General features: G+C 47.4%; 1 long non-coding RNA gene across 5 annotated transcripts in view; it reads left to right on the forward strand.

The window, feature by feature from the left end:
• The first annotated feature begins 4,031 nt into the window (after positions 1-4,031).
• The window catches only part of LOC109281793 (uncharacterized), a 47,494-nt gene continuing 25,049 nt past the window's right edge, over positions 4,032-26,476 (forward strand). For 3 of the 5 annotated variants that reach the window (XR_009463925.1, XR_009463924.1, XR_002088558.2), the window contains exon 1: positions 9,674-24,465. This is a non-coding gene — a long non-coding RNA (uncharacterized LOC109281793). Of the gene's footprint in view, positions 7,251-9,673; positions 24,466-26,476 lie in introns of those variants that run through there. The other 2 variants (XR_009463922.1, XR_009463923.1) reach the window with 2 other exon arrangements.

Consider the following 26,476-nt stretch of genomic DNA (forward strand, 5'->3'; position numbering starts at 1 on the left):
CTTTTGGACTCATTCACTAACCCTGTTCTCCTGAACTCTGAGTTGAGCTACCTGGAGTCCAGGTCTGGCTTGGTAGGGCCAGACTGCCAACACTACCCTCCAGTAGGCAGCTCTGGTTGGCTCTACTCTCTGGAGCTCACAATCACCATTGTCTCCCTCACTGGGGGCACAGCGAAGGGTTTGATTCCTACTGGACCTGTTGACTCTCCTGTAAGTGGTGCAACTCCAGCCCTCTGACACCAAAGTAACTTCTTTTGGGTATCAACCCAAAATTTATCCCAACTTGCTACTGAATGGCTGTATCACCTTAAATCACTGTATCCCGCTAGGTCTCAGTTCCCTGATTGTAAAATGGGGATAATGAGCTTTGTTTTCTTTTGCTCCTTGTCTTGTCTATTTAAAATGGAATTTTTTGAGACAGCCTTAGTGGCTATTTGTGCAAGGTCAAGCAAAGTGGGACCCTAATTTTGGGTGGCATTTCTAGGTGCTTTTGTGAGACAGATAAGTCATACATTGTACCCGAAAAATTGCAGTCTCAATAATAGAAGCCTGGTTATAGCCAGCTGGCATGTGGCCCTTACATTTTTTGGCCACTCCCCACCCCCTGGGGAAAGGAAAAGAAACCCTGGAATCAAAACCTGAATGAGAATCTAAATGATTCTGTCCTGGCTGAGGGAGTTTCCACCTCCTCCAATGCTGGAAGGAGTCTTCTATATCCCTACTCTTTCCTTGAACTTCTCTCATTAACTTATATATAATAATGGATCTCTACCTATTCAATGGAAGGTTGTCACAGGGGACAAGTGTGCTGGCATCCCAACTCAGTGGTTTATGGAATGGATCCTAGATTGATAGACCCAGAGAAAAGAGCTCCTTTCTACCTACGTAAGAGGTACAGTCTGAGCCCCAGGAGATGCTGGATTGCATTGCCTGTCACCTCACCCCAGTTTTAACAGGAGTATCTGTACACGCTGATGACACATTCTGTCTTGGTACCTCTTGATGAAGTTGCTAAGGGCATCCATCGTATCGGTTGCTGGTAACTGAACTCATGTCTGCAAGGAGCTGGACTGAGGTCATCAAGCTTATAACCATCCCAATCATTAAAATGTTACAACATGGCCACAGCTGGGTTTGAACCAGTGATATAAAAACCTCATAAGGCCTTGCCTATCCCCAGATTTATCCAGTCCCTCTCAAGCAGCCCCCACTTTGAATTCCCCCCTGTCTCCTGAGCTCTCTGCAAGGCTGGGCACGATCTTCTCTTGATGTCCAAGCAGCTTCCAGCCCATAAGTGAGCATTCACATTTTTGTCATTCATTGCTGATGTTGTGAAGAGCATATGGGCTAATGCAGAATGCAAGTCATGTGAGCTCTGGGGGCTGTATGAGAATGGGGATGCAAAGGGAAGTAGTAGGTTGGGGAATCCATATGGAGAAGGGGATGTGCTCCAGACACCAGATGTTCAGCTGTCTGCTATAAACCAGGCTAACTCCATTCACTTCAGTGGAGCTGTACCAGTTCACACTGCAAAAGCTCTGGTCTGTATCCAGATTCACCTTCAGGGGCCCATAAGGCCTATGTCACAACCCCTAACCAAATTCAGCCCTGGTCTACCACCACCCTCAGGGGCTCCACTGCAGGAGAAGGCCAGGGCTATATATGTGGTCTACAGGTAGAGGCTGCCCAGAGATAGTTAGGCAGGTAGATGGCACTGAATCACCCCCAGTCCTATCCAGGTTGGCCCCATATTCAGTTCTGCTTTCTAGGCTGGGTTCATTGAGACCTTGTCCTACACACGTTCCACAGTTAAGAGTGTGCTTAAGCCTGTAGCTAGTGGGGGAGATATATTTTAACTTCTGTATTACATATACTTCAAATAGCCACTCCTACCCTTCTCCTCAAAACATGCATCACTCCAAGCTGGATTATTCACAAGAGTCAAAGGGAATTAGGAGCCCAAGCTGTATAGACTTCCTATTGAATTTGGGCTCCTAACTCCCAAAGGCTCTTGTGAAACCCCCAGCCTAAATCTATAACCTGGGAGTCGAATGATTCAGGCTTCCCTCGCAGATCACAATGTCCCTATTACAGCATATTTTGTGCTCAGCCAGAGCTCCATTATTCCTCACGCTCTAATGAGGGAGGCCAGGAGATGAATGCAGAGATATTAATATGAGTGGGAGGGGTGGGAAGACGAGGGAGAATAGCAGCCTCCTGGAGAGTTATTGAACATCCCTGTCTGAAGAGCCAGGCTGGGAACCAGAGATGAATTTACAACGCACCGACACTGTCAACATAGAAGCCTCCGGCAGATCCCCAGCCACTGCAAACCTCCAGGCTCCCAGGGGCATCTCTGTTGGGTCAGGGGCATCTGTGCTATGCCCAGCAGGGTCCCTGGCAGTGGAAAACATGAGTTGGATCAGAGGAAAGTGTAAGAAGCCTGCAGCATGCAGATGCAGGAAAATGTGTCTCATGCCAAGACTCATCCTGAACTCTAATACAGACAAGCTTAAACCCTGATGTGTGAGGTTTAATACCCCTGCCAACATTTGTTGCCATTAACAATGGCAATGGCAGATATTATTACGATGCATGGGAATATTCAATTTCCCTTTGAATCTTCCTAAGTTCTTGACTTCAATAACTTCTGGTGGCAGTGAGTTCCACAGGTTAAGCACAACTTTTATCAAAAAGTGTTTTCTCTCTTTTTATTTTTTCAATTTTGAATTTGCCACCTTTTAATTTCCTTGAAAGATTTGTAATCTTGTTAAATCTTGTTAACTTTCATCACCTGTTGCAAGCCTCTACCCAGGAAAAATGACAGCTGACTGGTCAGTTTCACTTTCAGTTTCCAATCAGTTTCTCTTTGTAGCATGTGATGTTGTATGTGAATTCTCAGTACTACAGGGGGAGGGTTAATTGTCCTCTTCCACATTTCTCACCACAGAAGATATTTTCATTGATAGTGCAAAAATGTTAAAGAAAACAAAATAGCTGCATTTGGACCCTAAACTACTTACTTACAAGTTTCCATTTTAAAATAACAGAGTTAATGCAGAGCCTGGCACTATATTTCCTAGACATGTTGTCCATCCACCTCCCAGGCTAACCATCTCTGATTCTGTCTTTGCAGACAGTCTAATAATTAACCACTGTGATTTAGCCCTGAGGCACTGAGGAATACTGGGCAGTGGGAAGTGACTAGTCCACAGTGAAGCAGAAGACGTCTGGTCTCTTGTGATGCCCCGAGGACTCATTTTCAGTTAAAGGGAAAGGGGGGGGGAGCATGTAAGGGTTCCCCTAATTTATTAACCTAAAATGATGGGGTGAAGCAGTCTCCCAATTTTTAGCAGACATAAATTTGCAGACTGTAAGCCCATGATGATCATTTACTCCCATATTCTGTATTATGTAAAAGCTATTTGAGGCCAGACAGGGCTACTGGTTTTGGAAACTACCACTAAATAGGATGCTGTAGAGGATCACAGCTATGGACTCCCCACCCCTGATTAGAAAAATCACCTAAGACTATTCAGGCAAGCCCTACCCTGGGTATGAACTGAACAGACCCCAGGGTGGAGGGGAGAAAATGTAATGACTGACTAAATCCAAGTAATATTAAATCCTCTTATGAGTGTAACTAGCAGACAGAAGATATGGAGGCACTTTCCACTGTTTCCTTCAAGCCCTGCTCAGCTCCCTTAGAAAGACATCACCAGGCAAGCACTCCAGTTCCAAATCCTCTGCTCAGCTGTTCTGATGTAAACCCATCCTCCATTAACAGCAATGGAGTTCAGGCAAAGTTATTTCAAGCTAACTGAGAATAGTCTGGTCCACTGTTAGGGCCGGAGTCTGAGTTCCTTAATCAGTTTGCACCGTGCCATAACATTGAGTCATTGACTGCAATGGGAATTTGTTCTGCATTAGGAGCCAGACAAAGTAAAACCTCAAATAAGGATCTCAGGATTTGTTCCTTAATGGTTTGAGATTGTAACAGACTGAGAGTTTGTCAGAAACTGTCCATCCTGTTAGGAGGTGTGGATCCTGCTGGAAAAGAGATAAGTGTGTTCTGCTGACTCACTGATGCAGATGGCTCAGTACCCACCGAGAAATAAGGTAGGTGGGAGGTGCTCTCTGGGGAGAGAAGATCTAAGGAGTGGGCTGAGCAGTCCAGAGGGAGGAGCTCTCAATGTAATCAGTCTGAGAGAGCTGTCTTGGGCTGAGATTTCTCTTAGGGTTGCTTTATTAATGAAACCAGCCCTCAGGATAGGGGGTAGTTCTGCCTTATCACAGTGTGTGGATGGAGTTCATACTGGAGATTGTAAAAGACACCTGCTCACAGAGATCTTAGTAGACTTCTCTATTTGCCACAGCATTTCAGCTCCATCTTCAACAACAGCCCTGGTATATAAGCATAAGCAGTAGCTGAATGCATGTATATTTCATGGCTTGCACAAGACTTTACCAAAAAAGAAAGAATCAGACACAAAATATCCCAGTGGTCCCCTCCAGGTCTAGATACCCACATTTTTATAGGGTTCAGTTTGTTAGATAATTGGTGCTAGAATACTCTGCACTTAGGGAGCCCTTTTATCTGTGAATCTCATGGCATTTTTTTAGATAATACGTCTGGGCTTCCAACCCCCTCAAGTAAGCTAACATTACCATCCCCATCTTATAGATGGGGAGACTGAGGCAGGGAGAAGAAATATAACTACCACAAAGTCACACAGCAAGTCTGTGCACATCCAGATTGAGAACACAGAGCTTCTAACTTTCAGTCACCTACTCTAATAGACATATCCTGGTTTTTCCTTAAGTACCTCCAAGTGGGGGCTCCATTTGCCTTCTGATTGTCCCTAATTGTGGATTAATCCACTGGACTGGACAGTTTCACGACTGGATTCCTCTCAGGCACATGATATGTTGCCAAAATGAATAGTGCCATTAAGGAGTTAATCTGTCCCGGCCGTGAGACTTTTGAACCACATCTTCCAGTCCATGAGACAAAGCTTCTATGACCAACACTTTTCAGGCACACCTTCTTCCAAAATGCATGAGGCATAAGGTAACCAGTTTCATGAGTTAATCCTCTGGGACACATAAATGTGGCTATGATTACTACATGAGGCCCTTGTGCATGTTAGTGAAGCCTGCTCGTCTGTGGGCCTGATAAACTGTCCTTCACTGCAAATATATCAACCCTGAGCTGGTGGGACCATCACTAGCAAGGAGAAGGGAGTTTAATTTCTATGCCTGTCTCCATTCTTGGTCTCTCCATGACAAATGCCACTACAGAGATGAGGTAATGTCACCTATGGTGATTTGCTGATAGGGACACTTGCCTCCACCAGGAAATGGACTGTGGTTGTCCTTGTTAGAAAGGCCAAGGATGGAGAGAGCAATGCAGGGTATCCAAAAGGGAAAATGATGCTTTCTATGGGGAGTGGATGGCAGTTTCTTCCAAGAGTTTTACCCCAGGCTCTTTCATAGGTGGATGCTGTACCTGAGATATCTCAGACTTGAGGGCATCCCAAAGAAGCCCACTAGCAGTACTAACACACAGTTTTTACAGCAGTAACCTCCAACTCCTACCTGTTCCATCCCCACTACTATAGATGTTCACTCCTTGCAAGTAGGTACCCCTGTAAATCAGTGAACTGCATTTCCCAAGGCTCCCCCTCTTCTGCTACTGGGTCCACCACTCAACAAAGAAGGTGTGGACTTCCTCAGCAACGTCTCCACATTGCCTCTTCCAAACCCTATGCCTTCCATGCATGACCTACCGCCCTGCTCCTGGGTCCATCCCTAACTCCCAGGTACATGAGCTGTCCATATGCCCTGCATCCACAAAGCGGGGGGGGGGGGCGGGCTTCATCAGTTCTCATGGGCCTTTACATCCCATGCATCCTGTTTCCCAAGTGCCAGTCCTGTTCCTGCCTCCAACTGCTCCACATGGCCTGCTACTGGCTTCCCCTGTAGGCCTGGCAGATCTGTGCTCCCCTCACAATCTACCTCCCTGCTCTCTGTTTCTCTTAAACCCTCAGACACATCAGGCCTTATGGCAATGCAACCTGTCTCTTTGCTTCCACTTCCCACCCCAATCCTTGTGCTCCTGCCAACACTGTCCACCTGCCCAACTATCTCTGTGTCCCATACAGTCTGGGCTGGCTGGTAGCCCTACTGATCCCTGAGGGTAGCATAGTGGCTTTTCTGAATTTCTTCAATGTGTGTGTGTGTGTGTGTGTGTGTGTGTGTGTGTGTGTGTGTGTGTGTGTGTGTGAGAGAGAGAGAGAGAGACAGAGAGAGAGAGAGAGAGAAAGAGACAGAGACAGAGAGACAGAGAGAGAGGTGTGTGAGAGAGAGAGAGGTTTGGTATTATATTGCCAGTCTGGTCACATGTTGCCTGGGATTTGGCAGTAGTTTAGCAGCACCTCCCCCGCATTCACTTTTTTGGCCGGTGCAACTCCTCTGCTCAACGTAAGGCAGGAGAAGTTAAGAATAGGAGAAACCGGAAAATAAAAAAGGGCGAGTCATTGTGAATGTCAGGAGCTCCTCAGCCGCGGGTGTGATAGTGTTCCAGCCCTCCCCAGGCTGTTCCATGTGACAGCAAGGGAGAGGATTTCATTAGGATCTGGTAGCAGGCTATTTTCAGAGCTGACATCCTACCCACCACTAAATATAGACAGTCCCCTCCTCTCAAACTAAGGTTTCTTTTCTTTAAACTTTAATAAACCTCTCGGCTGTGTATCACAGACTTTCCTTCCTTCCTTCTTTCCTTTTTATTTTATTGTTGTCTCTTTTCTCCCTCCTTTCTTTCTGTCTTCCATTTCTCTCTTTATTCCCTCTTTCTTTCCCTCTATCATTCCAATCTTTCACTTCTATCTTTATTTCTTTCTGCTTCTCCCCTCCCCTTCCCCAGTTCACCTTTCATGGCCACCTTTCCAGAGTATCAAGAGTCCCAGAAAGGACAATAGCAACCCAAAGTATCTGCCTCATGTGGATGAAGGTCAGAGGCTGTTTGGTGGCCTAACAGCAGGGGGACACCAGGTGTGAGCCCTCTGCTCTGCTTACCTGATGACAGGTCAAAATGCTGCACAACTGACGTGGTCTGGTTGTCTGCCAAGTACAGAAGAGGGTATCCGGACCTTCCAGCTCAGGGATTCAGCACCTTCTGGTGGCAGGCAGCCAAGCAAGCAGCAGAGGCAACTGCCAATCTCGCCTCCTGCCCAGAAGAAAAGTGTTGGGTGAGTGGAACCAGGGAGATGAGGGAGTTGAGAGGCTGGCCTCAGGAAAGCGCTTTAGAATGGGATTTAGATTCCCAACCCTGCTCTTCCTTCTTTCCCCACTGGTCAGCCCTCCTACAGCCCCTGGGGAGCTCCCCACTGTGTCTGACACTGGGGATCCCTGTGGCACACCCCCCGCCCCACATGGTGGCTGTAAGACCTGGCACTGCATTCCAGAGGAATATGCCAAAGCTCTTCACGGCAGCCCAAGAAAAGAAATAACCTCATAAGAAACAGGAAAATGCAAAAAGGGGGAGCCCCAGCAGCTACCCCAGAAGGGAGAGTGAAGGAGAGCCTGCTCAAGTCCACTAAAGGAATTGAAGTGACAAAAAGGAAGAGAAAAGTCAGCAGCAGAAGGACCAGGGGAAGCCTAACTGTGCACCCCAGTATAAGGCTCTTCTCTCCCCTCTCCACAAAATCCTGCCAATCTGCCTGGGAGGTAGGTCCTTCCCTGCCCCATATCTGGAGATCAGTTGAATCCTGATTGTATCAGCAAAGCATGTAAACCAGGAGCCTGGGAAAAAGGATTCTTGGTAGTGCTTAGGGGTACTGGTGTCCTGTCCCCCTCCCCCAGCCTGTGTCCTTTCTCAAGCCATGGCCAATCTCTAATCTAACCACTTGCGCACCAGAGCAAAATACTCCTTCCTGACCCCAGTGACCTGCTGAAGCCCTGAAGCTGGATTCTATAATCCTTGTCTTGCCACAGAGCTGCAAGTGTTAGGACCATGCTGAGGCCAATACAGACAAAACTAAAAATTTGCAGCTGTGGCATAACCTTCCCCACCTCCAGGTTATATCAATCATGGCCAGAGAGCAAACAAGAATGAGACCCCATTGCCAGCAATGAAAACATGCATAGTAGCAAGCAGTCCCAAGAACTTATGGACAAGATAGATCCAGGGGAGGCAAAACAGCTGTAAATCACAGACAGAGGGAACAATGTGATGGCAGGCGGTGGCATAGTGGAGCCATGATTTTTTTCCCTGAGTTGCCTTGGTCCAGCCCTTAACATGGTTTAAAGTTAAACATCAGGAAAACTTTCTAACTGCAGTGATAGGCGAGCACCAAGAGAAACTATACTGAAAGATTATGGAATTGCCATTACCAGAGGTTATTAAGAACAGGTTAGACATGACTCTCTCAGGACAAAGAGAATGGACTAAATGACCTCTTGATGTCCCCTCAAGCCCTATTTTCCATTACTATAGAATGATGCATTGTGGGAGTATCCTGGAGGAACTGAGCTGGTGTTGACTGACTTGGCTGTAGTGGCACTAAGAAGTTGTCAGCACTAAGTTTAGAAGAACACCTTTCCCCAACTCTCTGCGGCTAATTCAGCACATGGCCACGGTCACCTCTAAGAACTCTCCCTTCAGACTGCACCTAGCCTAAAAACTTGTCCTTGCCTCCCTTGGAGCCATCGCTCCTTGCCCTGCCATCTCTCAAGGCTGTGTGTAATTCCCTTCCTTCATTAGTGCTGTTACTTTGAAGCTATTTATAGACAGTGATCCTTTCCCACCTGGAGCCTTTTCTTTTGTAGACAATGGAAATTTAACTCCTTCAAATGTGCTTCCCCTGTTACTGCTGGTCTAGTTTGGTTGCTATATCTAGACTGTAGAAGTGCAGTACATGAAGTGTATACCTGATGATGGCTAGTGTTGTGATTATATGAGAAGTCTTAGTCAATTTCTCTTGACTCTGGTTATCTGGGTATTATTATATCCACTGACTTTACTGATACAAAAAACTCCTGCCTGTGAAGAGAACACAACTATGGGCTGGATTTTAGTTTCCATCTCTCATACAAGAGTTTCATGGGATCATTAATGGCAACCTCTTATCCTGAAAGGAGGATGCTTTTGGTGTTCAGGGGCCAGGCTCTGATTTAGGCAGGTTAGGGCTCCATTCACCAATTCCCTTTATGACCTTGCATGAATCACTCAGTCTTTCTATTACCAGGTTTCCCCATATGCAAAATGGGGGTACCATTACTTTAGTTTAGAGGAAAATGCATTCATGTTTGTGAGGCAGGGCCTTCATCAGGTCTAAAGAAGAATCTCCAGTACCGTCATACTCCTACTAAAGATTCACCTGCCAGCCAAGAACAAACCAGCCAATGCTGCACAGGCTCAGTGAGTCTCATTGGTAATTTTAATTAAACCTTAAACCTGTCAGAGGTGAGGTTATATGGATACACGCCCACACAGGCTTCATTAAGGCCATCTATTATGAAGAAGCCTGCTGTGATGCCCATAGCAGCATGATTTCTATGCTACTCCAGCTAAAAAGTCTGCCCATCACTTGGGGATTGGGACATGGTACCCTTTCACCACAATGTCACCAGCCCAACTGTGGGGGGGGAGGGCTGCCTGTCAAGGGGCGGTGGGGTGGGGAGGTCTGCCAGTTTTGAGCCAGCACGTTAAGAGCTGGAAAGTTGTACACAGGCCAAGCACCGGAGTAGCATGGGGGCTGTAGATCAGGTGCGAGGTGCATTGCCAGAGCTGTGCTGAGAGCACCGAAATGAAACAGCAGAGCAAGCTGCTAGTCAGGATTGAGGGGCATGTGCCTGGAGGGAGTTCAACCACTGGCTTGTCATTGTATTCCCAGGTGTGACCAGGTGATCTTTAGCACCAGATTAGTCCCAAACTAAGCAACTGGGATAAGCCAAACCTGCCCTTTCCCCAGCTACCACCAGCGCAGTAACTTCTTACAGCAAAGACAGTAACTGGTCTTCCTGCTGCACGTGAGTTAAACTCATTCATGCATCCAGATGCTTCATCTGTCTCTCCCCTTGTCCCTCATCAGCAGCTGCAAGGATTCATGGTGTCTCAGCAATGTATCCATTAGGATGGTGCAGTTCTCTTGCTTTCCTTCTCCCTCTCTTCCTCTGGGTGTGTTCTGGCCTTTAAGTAAGAGGACCTGGCTGCCTGCCAGACAGCCATTTCCTGGTAATCTAATAGCTGCAGCAGATGAACTGAAAATGCATTTCCTGCCACCATGCTGTAAAATTTTTATTAATGTAACGGGAGAATGCATTGCTGGCTGGAACTGCAATGATGTTTGTGGTGCTGTGGATGGCTGGGAGGCAGAGGGGTGGAAAGTACCGTAGGATGCATATCAAGGAAGGTGAAATAGGAATGGGGCTCAGGACTGGAGAGGTTCTAGGTAACACAGAGGAGAGGGGATGCGCTGATGGGCCTGGAGATTCCCCCTGCAGAGCTGTGCTACAAAAATAGATGATGCAGTTGTATCTCAGTACTAGAGGTTGCCACTGTGTGACATGATACAGAGGAGATAATGCAGTCATGGCTCAATGTTGAAGCCTGCAGTGCTGCAATATGGCAGAGGGGATGCAGGGTTTCAGGACTTGGTGGTGGGAAGTGGGGTGGTCTCTGGATATTATGTTGAGATGTAGCAGGGAGTATGCAGTGGTATCTTGGTGCCAAGAGTTTATGAATGCTGTGCTGTGAGATAGCAGGGGAAACTATGATTCTCACTGCTGGAGATGTCTGGGACCAATGCTGTGATACAGCAGAGGGGATGCAGTAACATCTCAGTGCTGGTTGCAGTGTCAAGATACTGACATCTTGGTGCTGAGGGTTCCTGGGTGCAGTGCTATAATAGAACTGAGGGGGATGTCCTCCTGTGAGGTTCCCAGGTATCGTGACGTCTTATAGGAAAAGGCTGAGCTAGAACAAGGGACTAGAATCCTTATGGGAGTGGTACAGAGGGAAATTATTCTCCCTAGAGTAGGGGGTTCATTTACATTTGTAGAATAATTAAAACAAGGGGTGGCCTGAAGCTGTGGAACTCAAGTGTAGATCTGGGGCCTGGCACTGAGATGGCATAATGACGGCTGCACTGAAATAGCCAGAACTGAGCAGAAGAAATTATGGGCATTCTGCTTTCTTCTAAAAATTCAGCCTTTTCTTGGTGCCACACAGGGTAAAAGCACTGTGGAGACATTACACAGCCTCTCTCAGATACCATCATTGGGCAGCCTACATACAGGGCAGTGATGGCAGGACTCACTCATGAAAGCAAAAGCAGCAAGGTCCTTTGGGAGGGTGGCATGGAGAAGGCAAGGTGCGGGGGACAGCAAGGACATGATGGGACAATGAAGAAGTGGTTCAAATACTTGCATCACAGTGGATGCATCTACAAGAGACACTGACTGCACAGTAGATTGTTACTACTGCGCAGTAATGTAGCATGGCAGGAAGCATGATATGATGCTACTGAGCAGTAGTAATGAGCTACTGCGCAGTCGGCATCACCTAAAAACCATTCAGCAACGTTACTACGCAGTAACTCCAGTTACTGCACAGTAACAACTGCAGTAACAACTGCACAGTCAGCATCTCATGTAGATGCAGCCAGTGTCCTGTATTTATCTACAACCCTTTCCTTCCCTGAGAGAGGATTCTTTAGGCTGACCTGCCTAAAATGGAGCTACGAAAATGCAGCCACCTCTAGGTAGTTTGAGGAAGCTGAGTTAGAACACAAAGCCTTGTGTTCCGTCCCTCTGTCTCTCACTTACTGCCTTCCTCCCTCCTTTAGCCTGACTTTAACACAGGTTTACTGTGTTAACAAATTGGGCAGTAGCCCTTGCCAGGCAGAAAGAGGTGAGTCTCCTGTGGCCGTCTCAGTTACACCATGGCAAGGGGGTAGGGGGAGCAATTTTCTTTATTTAAATGTTATTAGTCTGGTTGTTCTGTGAGCCATTCTGCTGGGGGAAGATAGATGGGACTGAATCTCCTCACTATCAGCCATGAATAATTTAGTACCGGCTGCTAACAGAGCAGCCACACTTCCCTTGCCTCTCCATCCAAGGAAAGCTTTCCAGTCTGTGGCATGCAAAAGCTGATTCAAAGGTTCCAGTTTAAGCAAGAGACAGAAAGGGAGAAATCATGTTACTTATGACTTTGCATCTCCATGCTTTGCAAAGCAAGGTCAGTATCAATGTCCCTAATGACGGGGGATACTGAGGCATAGAGAAAGGAAGTGGCTTAAGCCAGAGGAAGAGAATGCAGGCTCTTGTAGGATGCAAGTGATTCCAGTCAATGTGTCCTGCAAGGCAAGAATCAGACCCAAGTCTCCAGATTCCTGGCCCAGTTGCATGCTCATCCACTGGACAATGCCACTTCTGAAAGACATTGCGGGTGAGAGAGGAGTTGAGTGACCTGGTTGTATTGTTAGAGTTGTGCGGGAGGCACAGACAGGCAGGCAGATGGATGGATGGACACACAAGGACAGAAAGAGATATCCACAGTTCATTGAGTCATGGGAATGCCACCCATTGGTCTAGGAAGCTTTGGATCAGCTCCTAGGAGGGTGAAGATGGAAGAGGAGCTTAGCGATGGAAACAGCATTTACCTGAACCTGAAAGAGGTCAATAAAGAGTATAGGGAAATGTTGATCGACATGAGCAAGCCTGGAGGTGACATTACCCCTCAATCAGACAAATGGGTGGGGTAGTAGAAAGGAGTTAAGCTAATTTATTTGCCCTTGTGGCAGCACAGTGCAGCCTTGCGTGAACACCACCTTCATGTCCTGAGCCTGCCAAGAGATCAGAGCAGTCTGGCGGTGACTCACTTAATTTTTGGCTGATGGTTCTCAGCAGCTCCAATGCTGGGACTATGACAGGATGGGATGGATGCAACTCAAATACAGGCTATGCCACTCAGAATCTAGGAGCCTTCCCCCTACAGAGCTCGTTGTCCTTGCCAACTACCCTTATCGACTACATGCAACAGGGATCCAGAGAGTCCCCATCTGAGGGGGCCCCTTTGGAGTGGGATCAGTGAAACAGATGGTGTTGCATACTGCCCTGTACACAGATGCCAAGTCTCCCTGCAATAATGGAGCTGTAGGTCTTGCTGCAGGATGGATCGGGCCCTGACTTGAGTTCAGTTCTTGGCTCAGATATAGACTCCTTGTGCGTCCTTGGATGGATCACAAACCATCCTGTGTCTCAGTTCCATGCCACTAAAATACTCCCTTCCTTCAGAGAGACATGTGTTAATAATCCATTGGTGAATACAAAGTGCAGAGGAACCATGGTAACAAGGAACACAAATGTCCCTGCCTGGGCACTTCGAAGATGGCCTCACCTAGACTTGCAAGCAAGCCTCCAATATAACAGTGCCTATGAGAACCATGTAGCACTTTCCATCTCTAAAGAGCTTCACCACTCTTTAAGCCATTCAACTGATTTGCAAGCTTGACCAATATATTGCTACCCCTGTTTCACAGACAGGGAAGCTGGGGCACAAAACCAGAGAAGTGACCTATCCCTCATCATACAAGGAGTTAGAATTGGGACCCCCAGAATTCTTGACACCTGTATCTGTGCCCAGGCCTCAAGACCACCCCTCCCTCATCACTTTCCTCCAAACTCCTGCAGGTAGAGGCCTCCACATAGGAGAACCTAAGAAAACAGCTGTATTTTTTAGCTGTCCAGAATGTAACTGATTGATTGGGAGAAACCCAGTTTGTAGAACTCATGAATAAAATCTTAACTGGATTACACTGAAGATCCTTTCTCTTCCAGAGACGACCTCTTCCAAGAAATGATAGACAGCTGCCGAGGAGTAGCAGACTCTGTATGCAGTGAGATCAAGAGAAAAGGGGGCAGATTCTTGGCTACTGCAAATCCCTGCAGCTGCTTCATTGTGCCTTAGCAAAGTCTGGCCCAGGAAGGTGAATGTCCTGGAATGTAATGGCAAATCTGTGATGCTGAAGTACAGCTCCTGATCTTGGATTTCCTGGTTTATATAAGTGTAACCACAACAAAGCCAGTAGGTGAAACTTCTCCATCACCACTCTCTGTGGGCCTCCCAGTAGCATAAGGCATGTGGCAGTCTTGAGAAAATTCATGCTCTCATGGGTCTGAACTACAGCCCTGGACCTAAACCCACCTTCTGATCTCAATCCCTGATCCAACCATGACTGACCTCCATTCAGAGCTACTACTACCTTAAAGTAAGTGATGCTGCCTTCTAGTGCCCAGACCCACAGGGAGGCTACAGGATCTGTCAATGCTATTAGAGGAGCTCTACTTTAATTTCAGCAGCCCCAGTTTGTGTACCTGGCCCTGAAGGACAAGACATCTAGTCCCATGCCCCAGCTGCAAGAGTGTGCACAGTTGCATCTATCATGTGGAATGCAGTCTTCCTAGAATGGCCAGATCTGAACGTGCCTAAAGTGTAGAACTGGTTCTGGATCTAAATGCTGTGGCTTGGATCTTCCTGCAGCCATCAACAGGGTTGACATGCAGCAATGCTGGGTGACTTAATGGTGGTTTTTGGTTCTATTTTGGTTCTGCCTCCCAGATCCTCCTGCCTGCACAGACGCCCATGCCCCATTGCCTGAGGTTAGAGCTTCCCACGCTTCCTGCCGTCTGGAGACACTGGTCCAGGGAGCTGAAGATGTTGCGTTGCCTTTTACCACTCAGAGTCTGCCTCCACTGCCAAGGCAGAGCTAAATTGGAAAAACACACACAATGACCTCTTGTGGAATGTAGTATTAATATTTGATAGGCCTAATGTAATCATATACAATCAATAAAGGCAGGAATATCTCTCCCCCTTTGTGCTCTCTTTCTCTGCCTTGTCCCTTCCTTTCTTTTCCTCTCCCTCACTCTCTCTTTCATTAATGCATTCTCCATTTTACATTATTTATTAACTTCCTTCCTTTTTTATTTTGAAAAAAAAAATTAAATAACGGTGGTTATCTGTAGTCTCGGACCTTCTGTCTTAGCAATTTTGTGCCAGGCAGGAACTTTGCTAACCTTCCTCTCCCTGCTTTCCTTGTATTCAAGCAGAGCCTGTACAAAGTATCCATCTTCCCTTTCCCACTAAGGCTTTTTAAAGGAATTTCTTGCTCTCAAGTTTCTCTGCATTAGAGAATTGATCTGCTGTTAACTAAACTGGGGGAGCTAGTACCAATACTAATACCAGAAGTGCACTGAGTCCACCCCAGCCATACTGTTTTGGAGGCAGATAGTACCTTTGCTCTGCACTCACACTAGAAGTACTTTGTTTCTCTCCAAAGGACCCCAAGCAGCTCTCAGAAGCAGTGCCTTCTGGGAAGTTTTGGAAGTCTTTGGGGAATTTTGGTAGAAGTGGTCAAATTCCCAGCATTCCCCAGGGGAAATCCCATACGTCCTCTGGTGCAATTGCTGTTTCCTAGGCCTGTACTCAAAGTGGAGGCCAGAGGGAAGGTTCAACTCTTGTTTTTTGATAAACAGGAAACAGGTTTTCCTGCTGAAGCTTTGAGAATTCAATTAGGAGGTGTCTGTGAGGCAGCTTCCACGATGAGGTTGGGGGTGTTCCAGCAGCACCTGCACAGAATGAGAGACTGAGAGGACCAGGACATGGCATTCACCATGCATCCCTCAGGCACTAAACAGGTGCCAGCTGCATTTCCAGATGACCCTCAGCGGAGGAGGTACCATCTAGACTGTGATCTCAGACTGGATGGGACCAGTTTGTTCTCAAGACCTAGATGGATAAAAAGGGGGCTGCAGACTTTGAGAACAAAGAAGGAGCCTTTCCTGGAACTATGTGCTGGCTAGCACTGGCACTGCAGCAGTAGGCCCTCAGGATAAGAGCAACCACAGTCTTTTCAGGTCTAGATAACCTGTTGGAACCCCAGTTGGCCAGGAAGCCCACAGTCACAGCTCTTGAGGGAGTGGTAGACAGGTGTCTACCACCACCAACACAGTGTTGTGAGGGCGTGTGCAGGTGGTCGATATACCAGTAAGAATGGAAGGACTGAAGCTGTCAGGAAGTTTGCATTACCCAAGAGCTGCTAGGATGAACTGTGCAATATTTGAGTTGCTTCCAATAAGACTAGGGATCCACCAATACAAAGAATGACCAATCACTGATGAAGCAGACGATGGAGGGTATCTAGACATGACAAGAGGGTGGGAAGATACCAAGTGAGATGAGAGCTTTCAAAGTCCTGGACATTCCATGGGCAAAGAGAAGGGAACTCTATCCCCAGCAATACTAAGACTGTCTCTTGTCCCCTCTGGGATTCAGAAGATGCTGACCATCCACTTTTGTTAAGGACATTTTCTTTTTCTTTAGAACAGGGGTGGGCAAAATGTGGCCCAGGGGCTGGATGCAGTCCGCCAGGCTATGCTATCTGGCCCACAGAGCCCCTAAAAAATTTAGAAAATTAATATTTATCTGCCCCTGGCTGCCTGTCAAGTGGCCCTCGATGGCTTACCAAAACTCAATAAGTGGCCCTCCGCCCAAAATAATTGCCCGCCCCTGCTTTAGGAGCATAGGAAACACCAGACTGGGTCAGAGTTGAGATCTATCTAGTCCAGTGTCCTGTCTCTGGAAATGACCAGTATTAGCTGCTTCAGAGACAGGTGCAAGAAACACCCTCTAACAGGTAGTCATGGAATAATCTGTTCATTGGAGAAGCTCCTTCCTAAATTCTGTTTTCTAGTGATTGGTTTATGCCCTGAAGTGTAAAGATGTATTTCTCTCCTAATATTAGTCCTTATAAATGTTTAATCCTACCCAACTTTCCCTGGCTTCACCACTATCTAGCATCAGGGAGTTCCAGAAGTTAGGTAACAGACTTAAAGAGTATCACACAACCCCAGAGCGGTGCAAGGCATGTCTATACCGCAACACAGAGATTTGGCTTACTGCTGAGGCACTGAGTTCCAGGTACCTGTTCACATCATGCATGCATAAGTTCTGAAACGGAGGTAACAAGGATGTTGTGAGGCACACAAACCCTCCACTCTTGAGCACAATGGAAATTCAGGCCATGAATGTGGCTAAGCACAATCTCTGCAGCCTCCTCACTGCCTCATTACCAGGATTGCTGTGTGTGGAGCAGGGGCAGTGGGAGGGCTTATTACTTGGCTGTTACAGCATAGGCATAAGTACAGACTCAGTGATCTATAGGCAGCAGGCACTGGGTGGCTGAGCAGTGGGCACTGAGGAAACTGAAAGCAAAAAGGAGCGTTTCTCATCCCTCAGTAATAAATGTAAGCAGCGCAGGTTCTGCTTGCTGTGTTGTGCAAAACTTGTGTAAAAGCAAAGCCAAAATCTCCATGGTGAAGGCATTGCTAAAGTAGCTAGAATGGCACCAACTAACAGGCAAACATTTGCAATGGATGCTGTCAGCTCAGCCTGCAGCTGGCAGGCTACACAAAGCTGAAATGCTCTGGACATATACTCTTAGGCGGAGAGTATGGAACTGGGTGCAGAGTTGTTGTGTAGCTCATTGCATTACATGCTGCAGCCTCATTTGTTCTTGCACATTAAGATCCTTCATTCATGATCAGTGCTTGGTCCGAGGCTTGGTTTTGGGTGGTAGGATGTTGGATGGTCTGTTGGTGGCAAGACTGTGCATAACTGGTCACTTAATTGGAGTTACTCTCCTCAGAGTATATATGATGCTTTATTCATCTGCCATTGTTAAGCCTTACTGGCACTGGAAGACAGGTGTTTGCTGGCACAATGCACCTGGTCCAATTACACATCTAAGTGGACTTAGGCACCTAACAGTGGTCATATTTGACCCTAATTAAGTGCCTGGAAATGCATTAATGCACCTACTTTTGTAACACAGTGTCATCGTAGCCTTAAGACTGAATCACAAAAAGCAGGAGGAGGACTTGCCACCTTTTGCATTAAGCTGTTTTTCAGGGACTTAAGCAGGATAGAGTAGTATCACACTTAGACATCTCAGTCCATGTAAGTCACACCTGGAGCTCTCGCTGAATGATTTTTACAGCCATTTCTGTGAAGATCATGCATCTCCCAGAGTTGGACACTAATGCTGTAGAATAGAGCATAATCTGATTTTGGTTGGTGGAGTGGTCCAGCAGCCACCTTGTGTACTGAGAGATATTACAATGACTATCACCTCCAGAAGGCATTCGAAACAGCAACTGCATTATAGTGGAGACCTTTGCTGAGCAGACCATGCCCAGGTTTGGTCCTTCCCATAAGCCTTATTTTTAGCAACAGCCCTGGCCAATTTCAGCCCAAAACTGTATAGGGCAAGATCCATCAGGGGAGCCACATCCATTTGCTGCAGTTGGGAACCTGTTCCACCATTCAGGGTGTTGAGTCTTGGAGTCCAGGAGCAGCAAATGCAGCCCAGCCATCCCACAGCACAGCGTCAGCTTAAGAGTGACACAGACACAGTACCCCCAACTTCCCTCATGACCTCCATGAAGAGAAGAGGGAAAGCAAAATGATTGTGGAGGGGTGAGTTCACACACACACACAATCTTTTAGTTCAATTGGGTTTTAACAGCATATTTAGTTCCCATTAGACCAATTGCCACTGCTCCGCCAATCTCCCTGCTATGATCTTTCAATTAGCAGCACCTGAATCCAGACTGAGGCAGGGAGGGAGGGTGAGGAAGAGCTAAAGTTACACCAGGCAAGCAGACAGCTGTGAAATTGTGCCTGCAAGAAGCAAGAACTGTAGCCCAACAGTGATAGCTATCTGTAGTCTGTACCTGCCTAGCTGCATGTTCCCTGCCATATTTCATCATCTGGTATATCTCTTTGAGTGTATGTATGTGTATGCCTGTGTATTTGTGAGTATATGCTGGACAGGAAGAAGGTGATCTCAGCACAATTTTATTGTACCGGGTTTTTAAACACAATGGGCTTTTATTAGCTATTGTGTTGCCCACTTTATCACCTCCCAGAGCAGTTCTAGGCCTGCATAATTGCTTCCATTCTGCTCTGGACTCATCCTGCTCTGGCTTTACTCTCAGGTAATGATCACTTATGGTGCAAGTCATTGGCCCAAAGATCCATACATAGGTTCATCAACTTCAAGGCCACAAGAGTGCATTAGATCACCAAACTGGCCCTCTTGCATGTCACAGGCCAGGGAGCTTCATCCAGTTACTCCTGTTTTGAGCCAAATGACTTGTGCTTGGCCAAAGTTCTTCCCAGAAAGGCACCTAGGCCCAATATGAAGACCTCAAGAGATAGAGACTCCACCACCTCCCACGAGAGTTTGTTGCAATAGTTAATGACTGTCACTGTTTACAACTTGCATCTTGTTCCTAATTTGAATTTGTCAAGCTTCAGCTTCTAGCCACTGGACCTTGTTTGGCCTTCCTCTGGTGAAAGACAGGATGGTGGGAATCAAGATGTGTTTCATGCTGGATTGTCCCTGAGGATGCCAAGGATGGGGCAGTGGGAGTTAAAAATAGACACAATAGATTTCATCTTACATTTGCTGTTTGTTGCTTCCAGATCCCTGTTCAGCTCCCGGAATGAGCCACACTCATTTGCGCACATTCTGAATTGGACCTACACTTTGGTGACATTCCTGCTTTACACCCTCCACAGTCTAGATTGTGCACGATGATTCATTCACACCACTTGTTCCATCACTTTGGGATTTGGCCTGGAAAGGTCCCAGGGAGCCCTACGGCTTGCCCTGGGTTTCATTTGGCCTGTTGTCTATGAGATTGCAACATAGCCAAGCTAAATCAACACTGAGAAGGGTTTAGCGTAACAAAGCTGAACAGTGGGAGTAAATCCTGTGGCAGAGCAGTTTCACATCCCAGTAGGGTGAGAGGCCAGGCCTAGGCTTGCAAGCCCAGGCCTGGAAGCCAGCCACCCCACACAGAGCAGTTCCATCTCGGGCAGGGTTCTCCACAGGTCCAGCAGGGCTCTGTAGCAATGACTCCAGAAACCAATAGACCATGATTCTTCCTCTAGCCTTCCTGGAAGCACCGTGAGTCCTTCTTGGAAGCACTGTATTTCTCTAGCAGTGACATAGCTGTATAGAGGGGTTACAAAACTACAACAGCCCACAGCAATGTTCTCGTTTTCTCTGAAATTCCATAGGGGCCTGCTGGATTCTCATCCTAGCACTGACTGGGCATGTCTACACATGCATTAATATGCCTTTTCTAATGCCCGTTAAATTTGGTATGTCCAATGTGAGGTACTAAATTAATGCGCGTCAGGCTGCACTAATTCACAGTAGCACATTTGCATGCTTTTTTAGTGATGCTTAATGCACAGTAGACTATTTTACTGCACATTAGTGTAATGTCCCCATTTTTACATGACAATGATGCATAGTAAAATAGTCTACTGCACATTAAAGCACAAGTGTAGACACACCCACTGTAACTCACTTTGTACACTCAGTAAGTCACATGTGCCAGTAATACCACCATAAAGAGTCCCAAGTGAGGGACCTGAATCCACAGTTTGGGAGTGGTCTGGAGTTCAGAGGTGCTGATAAAAAACGCTCCCATGTTCTAAACACTTCTCACTTGCTTCAAAACAGCTTCACTGTCTCATACAGCAACAGGCAACAACTGAGAAGCCCACCACAGCACCCAAATTGGCTGGTGACAGAAACATAGGTCTTCTCACAATGGTCAGAGCAGGGGGGCACCGAGTGGAATAGCTTTTCTCCGAGAGTGACCAAAACCAGATGCTTGAGAGACCACTATAAGAATCATATCATGGTGAGATATTGTAAATCCGCTTCATAGGTCTCACTGTGATCTCCAGCACCAGCCAAGGGGCATAATCCTATGAGGTCCTTGGCACAATCAAATGTACCTACTTCTTTTTAAGTCTTGGGAATCATTTTTTGCTTTGCTGCAGCAGTGTGGGAGGAGGCTGTGAGCAATTCGTGGTTATCAAATTCGTCACAAGAACGTAGTGCTGTGCTTTCATTTACTGGGTGCCTGGGCAGCCTCACAGAAGGTAACTAAAAATGGTATCCACGTGGATGATACAAAGGGGAGTCATCTGAGAGCTGATGAGCCCCCACCATCGACTTTGTGACGACTTCCTAGAACCACGTATATGGGATCAATAGATCTGCATCAGCAATTGAATTGGGGACTTCTCAATCTATGAACCAAGGCCCACAGCTATTTAGGCCTCCAATTCCTATTTATGTACCTATATGGACTGTATGGCATCCATTCATCAGTGAGCGATGGTGGATATTGCAGCTGTTCTGCTAACTGGTGGTACATTTTCTCTTGTGGCTGTAAAGACCGATGTTAGACTTGCAGGTTTCCTGCTACAGTGGTCACAGTTGTACATGGCATTAGGGGCTACTGTACTGACAGGCTATTTCCTTCAGTCATGTTTCTGTTGTAATCTGAGTGACCATTTCTTGTTGTGATGTTGGACTTCATGATTGAGAAAGGAACATCACTTTGTCCTGTCTCCTGCTAAGGCAGGGGTGGGCAAAATGTGGCCCGAGGGCCAGATGCAGCCCGCCAAGCCATTCTATCCGGCCCACGGGGCCTCTAAAAAATTTAGAAAATTAATATTAATCTGCCCTGGGCTGCCTGTCATGTGGCCCTCAATGGCTTGCTGGAACTCAGTAAGCGCCCCTCTGCCCAAAATAATTGCCCACCCCTGTGCTAAGGCCTCCCAAAGGTTTGGGTTGATTCCAAAAACCTTCAAATCCTGCTTGCAGATATCTTTGAAATGCAAGATTGGGCACACTTTGGGCACACTTTTAAGTGCAATTAGGCACCTACATTCCACTTAATAGCAGTATAGCCAGAGGTGGACCAGCCACCAATCCTCAGAGCCAGCTCCTTCCATGTTAAAAGTAGAAGCTTTTGTCTGTCCTCCCCATACCCGCAAAGGCAGCACCCAGTGCATCTGTCCCAGTCATTCCCCGCCTTCCCCTCCCCACCCAATTACACTACTGAGTATGGTCAGTGCAACATGTAGGTGGATCATATGCATTATTTTCCTCTATGATGTCTTATAGCATCTACTGTCTTTCCTGCCTGGTGCAGGGAGCTGGACCTGATGATCTTTTGAGGTCCCTTCCAGCCTCGCAATCTATGAATCTACTCACCATTCTCTGTCTGCCCCTGGGGCCCTGAGAGGGTGATCTGAATCTTTGAAGCCTGTTCAGGTGGATGCCTCAAGTAAAATCCACCTCTGCTCCAAGGGCAGCTGGGGCTTCTTCCCTTTGGAAAGGCCAGTGCTCTATTGCAGACTGAGGGAGCTGTAAAATGAAAACCTGTTCTACTGGTGTCAACGGCAAAGCACTTATTGGCTTCATTAGGGCCAGGAGTTCACCCACAGTCTCTAAACACGCCACAGGGAATCCAAGCAGATCACTCTAATCTGAATTCAAGAGGGAGGACAAGAGGCCCCATGGTAGAAGAGGGGAAATGATCCCAGCTGACAGCGAGGGGATGAGAAAAGGCCTCTCCCTAACCAGAGGCAGTTGCATCAGATCTTCCAGCCTCGTAAGCTGCCAGATCTCTGGGCTCTAAGAGAAACACCCAAAATCTGCCCTGTGCCAGTTGCCCTGCTGCCTAGCACACATGGCTGCAGGAGTGGGGAAGGCCTAGATTCTTGCAGGGGGAATTAGAAAGGGGATAGGGGGAGGGGGTCAATAGGAACACAAACATTTCAGCTTGCAAGATTCTTCTGACAATAAGGAAGGAGAGAATCAGGTTAGAACAAGCAGCTGTCTCTCTCCAAAGAGCCCCCTCTGCAAGCCAGATGTTCTCTGATCCAATCAGCACTCTGGCCCAGACCCACCCACAGGAGGAAAGGAGGGGGCTGGGCTGGGCTGGGCTGAGTCAGCTGCAGGAAGATCTAAGGTGAGTAACTGACAAGTCACAAGCTGATACCAAGCCAAGCTCCATGCGACAGAGGTACTGGAGTCATCAGGGCTGCTGTGAGTTCTCTGTGGAGGGTCCTCACAGCCTCCCAGCTCAGAGGAGTCCCAGCCCAACAGAGAGTCACATTCTTCCAGACTGAGCCAGCACCCTGTGGAGATGGAAGGAATGGGGGCCAGGCACAGCTTCAAGGACAGTGGGAAAGTTGCAGTAGATGGAGGGAGGGAGAGAAGAATAAATGGCTCAGCAGATAGAACAGTGACCTCGGGGTTAAGGGCTCTTCAAGGAAGGAAGGAAGGAAAGGGAAGGAAAGGGTCCAGACAGCAGAATCCTGGTGACACCTGGGCTGCTGGGCATTGCGGTCAAATGAAGAGTGTCCCCTCTGGGGAGCTGGCTTTCTCTCTTCCTTTGGCTGTCAGTGAGATCCAATGAGTAGCTTCAGCTCAGGGATGGGATGGTAGGGCATGCTGTAGGTCTGGATTGGCACAGCTGTGTGGGGAAAGCTGAGAGCAAGACAGCAGCTGCAGGTCAGGACAAAAGGACATGGTCAGGAAAGGAGTCAAAGTCACATAGCAAGTGAGTGGCAAAAGCCAGAAATAGAACTCAGACCTCCCAACTCCCCCTCCTAAGGAAAGGCTGCTTTGCTTCTAACAAACCAAAGCCTGTGTTTGCAGCCCTACTGGATGCTAGTGCAGATGTCACTTGTCACAGCAGCAGGACCCTGGTGGTTAGCAGAGACCAATTAGGTCCTACAGTTTCTCCCCTCCTTGTAAATATAGACTATATCCTGGGATCCATCTTTTATTAAACAAGGCCCAGCCCCTGGCTCCTATAGTTTTGCTTTTTTCCCTTTTCTATTATTTTTTTTCCTCTAAAGCGGAGAAAACCACCCAGCTAGCAGAACCGCCAGACCAAACTGTCCAAGGGAAACAGCGGTGGAACTTGGAAGGGGTGAAAGAAAGCAGAAAGAGAGGAAGAGGGGGAAGGGAAATGGCATGTTGTTTTCTCCACCCCAGCCCCCATCTTGATTCTTTAGCCTCATGGATTCCAAGAACTGGTACCTTTGAAAAATCAAACTGTACAGTGTGTCCAGAGCCAGCAACACAGGTTTTATGGCTTCACTGAGCCACTGGGGTCCAGGAGGCACTCGAGTTCCAAGTAGAGATAAGAATAAAGCAAAATCCCAAACCCAGACACCTCCTCACCCTTGGGATATTCAAATCTTGGACCTAAATTTTTGTGGCTCAGAGGGTCAGAGGTGGTTGAGCGTAGTCCTAGTCATCACTTCACATTGTTTGTGTGCTCTTGGCTATAGAAACTGCTGAGCCTTGATGGCCATTGACAGGGGAGACATTTGATTTGACTTAACCTGCTCTTTTCCAGTTATGAATCACTGCAGGGATCAGTTCTGAACCAGGCTGCAGGAGCTGGAAGACCTTGGGTGCCAAGGCAGAGGTGCTGGCCTCCCTACAGCCAGCGACTTTGCAGTAGAACAGCGCAATGGAGCAAAGTGTTGACACACAGCAGCTACAGGTGACTTGTAAGGGCAGTGGGACAAAGCTATTACAACAGTTCCTCTGTACAGGGATCATAACAGGACGCAGCAAGGCTAGCAAGAGTGCATGGAAGCAATAACCACAGTGCTCGAAAGAGAGTGAAAAACCCTGGTATGACTTGAATGGACTGTAAAGAGCTTCTCACCTGACTCATACCCTCTTCCCCATGGGAGGCTAACCCATCCAGCCCACCCCCCCACAACAGCTGTTGTGGAAGGACAGGAAGAGCGTCTGCCCGCAGTTATGACACATGGTAAAACAGCTAGCTGGGGTTATTTTAGCTGTGTAAACAGTTGTCTTCCCCTGATCCTACTGGAGTGGGGCATGAGGATGTTGTGATGTCCCTGGAAGTATAGTCAGGGTACACATCCCCCCTCCCCGAGACAAGGCATAGCCATGTGACTGTGCAGAAGCCATGCATGGGAGGCAGTGCCTCACTGCTCAGCCTCTGTCAGGGACAGACTATCTCCCTCAGAATTCACTGTGAGGCTTGGGTCATGTCTCTACTGCCCAAGGTAGCATTTTGCTGTAGTAATCTGTCTCCCAGCTGACCTTGCCTGATAGCCTGCTCAGCAGGGATCCTGGTTTTCTATGATAAAAAATCCTCAATCTTCGAATTTAAAAAAAGTATCCCAAAATCCACATGTTTCCATGATTGAAATGAAACACCACTAATATATAAATATATGTATAGTAGTGTTTCATTTTAATCACGGAAACGTGGATTTTTAGTCACTTTTTTAACCCGAAAATTGGGGATTTTTTTTATCAATGAAAACCAAGATCCCTGCTCATCAGGATTCTCCAGCACTGCCTGCCTATGTCCATCCCCAGGCCTTGGCTGCTTGCAGACCCACACAGTCTTTTATACTGCACTTCGCTCTGGGGCAGAGAAATGGACAGAATCTTAAGCAGGTCCTGGTGGGGCTGTTTCCAAAGGCACTTCATTTCACGTTGCTAAGCATGCACCCCCTTGTGGCCAACATATCCAGTCTCCAGGAGGAAGACCACAGTACTCGCCAGTTCAAAATCCTAACCTCAGAGGACCTGCAGTGCTGTTTGGGCACATGTCCAAGCAGCAGGGACCTCAACAGCCCATTTTGATCAATTCATCTACTTCAGAAACACCCTGTGGAAGCCAAGGAACCTGCTCATGTACAGGCACACAAACCTCTCAATAGAAGCCAAAAATGGGACCTGTGTCAAAATGGGACCTGTAACTAATATTCACATGCTTTGCAGTAGCACCTGAATGCCCCTGTGGTGATCAGGGACTTATCCTGAGAGATACTGGGTGCATCTACAAGATGCATTAGGCTAATGCGTTAATGTGCATTAACCTAATTTAATGTGTATTACAGAAACACATCTACACGTGCACGCCCTTAATATGCATTAAAAATGGCAAAATTAGGCCAATCATGCCTAAATTTGATACCTGCTGTCCCAGGAGAGAAAAACAAACAAACAGGGAGGAAAAATTAGGAAAATCTGCCTACCTTCAACAGGAGGCACTATGCAACAGGAATCAAAGGAAAAGCCCGCGTGGCTCATTAGCCGCGCCTTTATTCAGCTGGGGCCAGCCAGTGACATCATGAGGAAGCCCTGCATGGCGGGGATAAAGGAAGCCAACTAACAAGGGAGAGGAGGAGAGAGGAAGGAGCCAGAGAGTACAGGGACACAAGGTCCCTTCCGGGATTATCTCCAGGAGAAAGAAACAGCGAACGAGGAGCCGAAGGAGGCTCCTGGTGCCCACTGCATCTTCAAGGGGTAGGAGCAGGATAATAATGCCGGAGGCGAGAGAGAAGCAACTCTGCCTGCCGACAGAAGCTCCAAAGGAAGGGGGAACAGCAGACACCGCACAGAAGTTACCTCCACAGGTGGGAGTAGCGTGAGGCAGAGAGAAGAGGAGGAGCCTTGCTCAGGGAGCGGGCCGCAACAAAGGTGGCCAGAGAGACGGCACAGCACACAAGGGGTCATCCCGGGTG

This window comes from Alligator mississippiensis, chromosome 8 (genome assembly GCF_030867095.1).
Source record: "Alligator mississippiensis isolate rAllMis1 chromosome 8, rAllMis1, whole genome shotgun sequence".
NCBI classification, from domain to species: domain Eukaryota; kingdom Metazoa; phylum Chordata; order Crocodylia; family Alligatoridae; genus Alligator; species Alligator mississippiensis.